This window comes from Cupressus sempervirens, chromosome 7 (genome assembly GCF_028749045.1).
Source record: "Cupressus sempervirens isolate cs-2001-9-10 chromosome 7, ASM2874904v1, whole genome shotgun sequence".
NCBI classification, from domain to species: domain Eukaryota; kingdom Viridiplantae; phylum Streptophyta; class Pinopsida; order Cupressales; family Cupressaceae; genus Cupressus; species Cupressus sempervirens.
Window position 1 is genome coordinate 792,435,854 of NC_143124.1, and position 6,512 is coordinate 792,442,365.

General features: G+C 36.3%; 1 pseudogene; it reads left to right on the plus strand.

Annotated features, from left to right (window-relative positions):
• The first annotated feature begins 307 nt into the window (after positions 1 to 307).
• LOC149549728 (L-type lectin-domain containing receptor kinase SIT2 pseudogene) lies at positions 308 to 2,439 on the plus strand (annotated as a pseudogene).
• Positions 2,440 to 6,512: the final 4,073 nt, after the last annotated feature.

The following is a 6,512-nucleotide window of genomic DNA, read 5'->3' on the forward strand; positions in this document are numbered from 1 at the left end:
TTCCCTCATTTCCACGTCTTTTTGACCGCACTAGTGTGTGAGCGAAACAAAAATATTAAACAAATAACGTAAAAAAGCTCGAAACTTCCCTTCTCATTCGTGGGAAACATTTTCCCTTTCTAATGATTTCGACAACTGACCCGAACAAAATGGGATGACTCGTACAGAGAACGGCGTCGGTGGCGGGACTCGAAACTCCCTGGAAGTAATGATGTTTGACTCACAGTGCCCGCTACTTTCGTTAGAGAGACTACATATATGTGGACAAGCTTATCATTCATTTTGTGTCAGCCATTATCAAGTGTTTCAATACCCACACCAGGAAAAGAATCCTTCTATTGTCGCTAGGAAATTGAAATTGAAAGCCATGTTAATATGTATCCTACTTATTCTCTCGCTCAATGCCTGCCTTCCTGCGCAAACCCAGTCCCACACAAGTTTCCGCTTCAACAAATTCAATTCCTCCACCCTTTATCAGATTGGAAGTCCTTCAATCCGATCCGGCGCCATCTGCCTCACCAATCAATCAGAACACACGTCTGGCAGAGTTTTATATCCTCACCCTGTTCGGATGAAACATCCCAACTCCACCAATACGAGCTCATCCTTCAGCACCACATTCGTTTTCGCCATGCTTCCATCTTACTCGGATCCTCAACGCAGCGGGCACGGGATGGCCTTTGTAATCACACCCTCCAACTCTCCAGTGGAAGATTCTTCATCTCACTTCCTCGGCTTGTTCAACACTTCTACCATTGGGAAGCCTTCCGATCATCTCTTTGCCGTCGAGTTCGACACATTCCTCAACATGGACTACTTTGACATCAACGACAATCATGTCGGCGTCGATCTCAACGACATCAAGTCTGTGAAGTCCGAAGCTGCAGGGTACTGGATTGGCAAACAGTTGCATCAGATAGATCTCAACAGTGGACACAACATTCAGGCTTGGATCGATTACGATTATAGCCAACAGCAATTGAATGTTACAATTGTAGAAGCCGGTTCATTTCGACCCAAGAAGCCTCTTTTATCTCTCCAAGACATGAATATTTCCGACATCTTGGAAGAGGAAATGTATGTGGGTTTCTCTGCATCGACGGGAATAGTCGTTGAAGACCACTGCGTACTTGCTTGGAGCTTCAGCACAAATGGTCCGGCACCGAAGCTGGACACATCTCATCTTCCTTCCCTCATTAAGCGTAATGATTCCAACTCTCGATTCATTGCAGAAATTACTACAGTGGCAGTACTTGTCTTGTTGTTGTTTTTAATTGCTGCAGGGGTTTTTCGCTGGAAGAAAAATAAGTACAGAGACGTTATTGAAGAATGGGAGAAGGAGTATTGGCCTCACAGATTCGACTACAGAGACTTACATATTGCAACCAGGGGATTCCGAGAGGAACAAGTTTTGGGCTCTGGAGGATTCGGTCGGGTGTACAAAGGAGCTCTCCCTACCAACGGCCTCGAAGTTGCTGTGAAGTCCATCTTCAAAGAAACCGACGAAGCCCTGAAGGAATTCATTGCAGAGATTTCAAGTCTCGGGCGATTGCAACACCGGAATCTTGTGCAAATCAGGGGGTATTGCAGGAGGGGAGCAAAGCTATTCATAGTGTATGAGTACATGCCAAATGGAAGCCTGGACAAGATGATATTTGGGAAGAAGAAGAGCGTTTTGAAATGGGCACAAAGGTACAGAATTCTGAGAGACGTGGGCGCAGGATTGGTGTATCTTCATGAAGAGTGGGAGCAGGTGGTGGTGCACAGAGACATCAAATCAGGTAATGTTTTGTTGGATTCTGAACTTAATGGGAAATTGGGGGACTTTGGGCTTGCTCGACTTTATGAGCACACGGGAGACCCGGAAACAACTCGTGCGGTGGGTACGCTTGGGTACATTGCACCGGAGCTGGTACACACAGGAAAGGCCGCTCCGAGCACAGATGTGTTCAGTTATGGTATCTTAGTGTTGGAAGTTGCATGTGGGAGGAGGCCTGTGGATCACTCTCTGGATGCTTCCCAGATAGTAATGGTGGATTGGGTTAGAGAGATGCATGCGGAAGGCAGACTCACAGATGTAGCGGATCCCAATCTAGGTGGTGAATATGTTGAACATGAGATGGAGAAGATGCTCAAATTGGGACTGCTTTGTTGCAATCCCAAGCCGGAGGCGAGACCTGCAATGAGAGAAACATTGCAAATAATTGAAGGGGAATCCTGTATTCCCACTTTAGAGACATATGAGAGGAGCACAAGTTCAACTCCAGACACGGTATCTTTTGCCTCTGCTTCCAACTCTCTAGAGGAACGATAGTCGAGTCTTCTTTATGCGAACTTGTTCACCATTAGATCCCATATAGTACCTACTACTACTGTTTATTTCTGTTCGGCTCTATCCTTACCTATTTCTTGTTCCCTTCTAATATAAAATTTTACCGGCAGCCCAACATCTGTATTATGTATATACGGTAAAATGTGCGCGATGTCTACTGCAAATAGTGGACAATGTCTGATTTTTTAGACCACATATGTAATTTTCTGGCTACCCCTGATCTAAAGAGTTTAGTAATTCTTAAATATTATACATTTAGGAGAAAATTAAGTTTGGAAAAAATAAGTCAATTTTGACTATTTAAAACTTTTAGACTTGGAATGAAGGTTAGTGTGTGATGTTTAAGTTGCCCGTTACCAATTGCACTGAGCAAGGAGACCCTTAAACATCACACACTAAGGGAAGAATTAAGCTTGGAAAAAAAATTCAACCTTGACTATTTAACACTTTTGGTCTAGGAATTAAGCTTAGTGTGTGATGTTTAAGTCATTCCACTGAACAAGGTGCAATCATTACAATGGTAGGTAGATATGTCAAGTATGTATACTTGATTGGAAGAACAAGATTATTTTGACACTATATGCAATAATGTATGCATGGTTGGGCCAAGTCTTGTGACTATGTTTCTTTCTTAACTATTGACATTGTCTTGTTCATGCACTCTCGACTGACATGAGACATTAATGAAACATTAGTGCACAAGTTTAATAATTTATATATCTTTATTTTTACAAAATCTTAGACAAGATATTATGTAGTTATATGCATTGAGGCCATCGTGTAAATGATGGGGTTCTTTTTACACAGGGACACACTTATTTTTCTTTGGCTAAGGCATTGTAAGGCTCCTTCACATATGTGTCATGTACTATTATATCATATATATGTGTTTTCATAATAGTTTTTCTTGCAATGTTGTAGGGAGCATATAGCCAATCTTTGCTTCTAAGTTGTTTGAGGATTCTCCTTTCTTTGTTGCTTGTAGTGCTCCATTCCTCTATTTAAGCTTTTCATCTAACCTCATTTTAGTAACATAATGTATTTGTGAACCTATTGTAAACATGGAGAAGACGAAAAATAGAAAAAAACAAGTCATCTAAGAAAATGCTTGCAATACAGTTGCATTGATTTAGAAGAATAGAAAGAAAGCAAAATTATACAAAATTAGATTTGATGTAATATTGTTCTATTTAACTTTTTTTTGGAGAAAATATTATGGAGATTGGATCATGATGTTTTTTGTTGGATGTGTCTAAAGGATCATTTATGTACATGGGATATTTAGGAAAGAGGTGATGATTAGTAAAACCACATTTGTCTAAAAAAATTACAAGAGGATGTTACACATTTGTTGAAAAATGTGTACACTTTCTTGTTGGGATCTGCCCAATTTCATTTTCTTTCAATAAATGATAGTCATGAGAATTGATATCTAGAAAAAGAAAAAAATTTAGAGATCAATGCTAAGCATTGAGTAGGAGAAATACTAATAATTCATTAAATTCTACAAGGCAATGAAAAACTAACTTTGTCACCTTTTTTTTATGGAGTGCATGTGAAATGGAAATGTTGAAGATGTATAGTATATAATTTATCACGTATTTTTCTAGGAGGGAGGGAGAGGGAGAGCGAGAGGAAGCAGAGAGAGAGAGAGAGAGAGAGAGAGAGAGAGAGAGAGAGAGAGATGGTTGTTGTAGGCGAGCCTATTCTTTCTTTTCTATAATTATGTATGGATTGACTTGCATCTTGGTGTATCTTTCATAGGTGAAACTTATTCTAATGCAAAGATCATATAAAGATCTAACTATAGAAACTGTAGTGAATGTCAACCCATGTCTTCCCAAGCTACCAATATCAATAGTTGCTTTATCCAAGGTCAAGCCTTGGGATTTATGTATGGTTATGGCCCACATGATTGTGAGCAGTATCTGCTTCCAACTCCCCAAAGATATAAGAGCTAAAGGTACTATTCTATGGTCTTCTTTGTCTCAAGTTGGTCCATTGTAATTATCAAAGTGTACCACAATGCACATTGGAATATCAGGTGGCTCTAAAGTAGGAGTGTATATAATTTCAATAACCTTGTAGAGTAAAAGCAAGAACTTGGGTCTCAAAACTACGAAAGCTTGTAGATTGAGATCATACTCTTTTTGAAACAGGTGGTTGATTTTTAAAAATGGGTGCCTATATTAGACTTGGATATTAGATGCAAATTTATAAAAAAGGCACTTGATTTTTTAAAAATTGGCTACTCATTTTTAAAAAGTTGAGCACCCAATTTTTATTTTCAAAAACCAAGTGCCCATTTTTTTATTTTTTTAAAAATGGGTATCTATTTTTAAATTAGTTTTTTTTGGCACAGTGTGGGGGGGGATCTAAAATGTATTTTTAAATGTTGATTTTAATTTTTCAAAATGCATGGTCATTTTTTGAATTTCAAATAACAGGCGCTCGTTTCTTACATAGTGCAGAATTTTTTTCCTATGCCTCAAATTTTGGTTTAGAATGGGCTTGGTGGGACAAAACCGATACCTTGACCTCTAGAGATTTGGCTAAGGCATTGAACTAACAAATTTAGTCCTTGTCGTAATTTTTAGAGGGTCTTTCCTATCAATTTTTTTTGAAGAAATGAAGACCAATTCGAGTTTTCACTGTCCTAATTTTAGAAATGCAAACTTTATAATAATACGATTTTGTTTACTATTTTTGCATTAATTTTTAATCAAAGTTAGTATGTAACCATAAAACAGTTGGATAACAGAATAATTAGTTGTCACACTTTTATAAAGAAAAATGTTAACAAGAGTAAAACTGATAAATTTCAATGACCAAAATGTCACATTTCTATTAGGAATTTGAAGATGATATAAACAGATGAAATGTGTAAAAAAACATGAATATTAAGAATATAATTTTTTAAAAAATTGAATACAAATTGACATGTTTTAAAAAAAAAATGGCTTTTTTATTGCTGAAAAATCTAAAAATCGAGGGCTTTCCTTCCTGCCAAAAACCTATTTGCAAAAATATTTTTTTGGTCTAGTTTTAAGATATATGTTAGAAAAATTGTATAGATAGTATTGGAAAAAAGAAAGATTCATTTTCAATCTATATTTTGTGATTTATAGCTTTTCAAAGTCAAACTTTTCAGAAATTGATAGCTTTCATCTCCCACTATCATTCCCCTATGAAATCTATACCAAACCAAAATATATATAGATATATTCTTGAAGAGGACTCTCTCCTCTAGTGCAACATATAAATTAAATATTTTTTGGATATGGTTTACTAGTTCTCTTTTATTTTTGAATCTATCTCTTTTGAAAACTTAATATACCTACTTTCATTATTTAATAAATTAAACATTATTTTTCTACTCCAAATTCTATAAGGTTATATGCTCAGATATGTGATTGAGAAATCTACAAAACCATATTTTTAGTTTTTCATGTGTTTTAATGTTTAATATGCAAATTGAGCCTTAAAGTTGAATATTCCAATAAAATACATATTTGGTTGATGTGACTACCACATGGAAAGCCATACTAGGATACTTGATAAATTACCACTTGGTCAAGTACCCATCGATTGAGCCAATGTACAGGTAGGCTCAACCCACATGGTCAGGTGGGTGCCAACAGCTCATATAAATGAGGGTTGAAATCATTCATTTTCAAAGAAAATTAATCAAGTAATTCACTCGTATTTATTGTTTGGCTACTAAATTGGTTCTTTGGGACAAGATAATAGAAAACCATTTTTTTTTTTATTGAGGAGTATTGAAGCAATTTATTTGAATATTTGAAGCATACAACGGGAAGTCAAAGAAAAAGAGGAAGGAAATATGATTGAAAGAGGGATGACAAAATGGAAGGACATACAAAATGAGCTCAACAAGTTGTTGAAGAGAATACAAGTCAAGATCGAGAAGATGTTGGTACTAGTAATTGAATATCTTTTTGTCATGGAAAATTTGACAAAATTAAATGAAGATTCTCTTATTAATCAAGTTTCATCTAAATATATGACACCTAATACCACAATCAAATTGCATTTTTCAAAAATGTGGCAATAATTTTTAGAGAATAAATCTTTTATATAAAAAGCACTATTATTTGTCAAATTATTCATAAAAGGAGAAACAACACTAGTTATGAAGTTGTTGGGTGTCACCAATAAG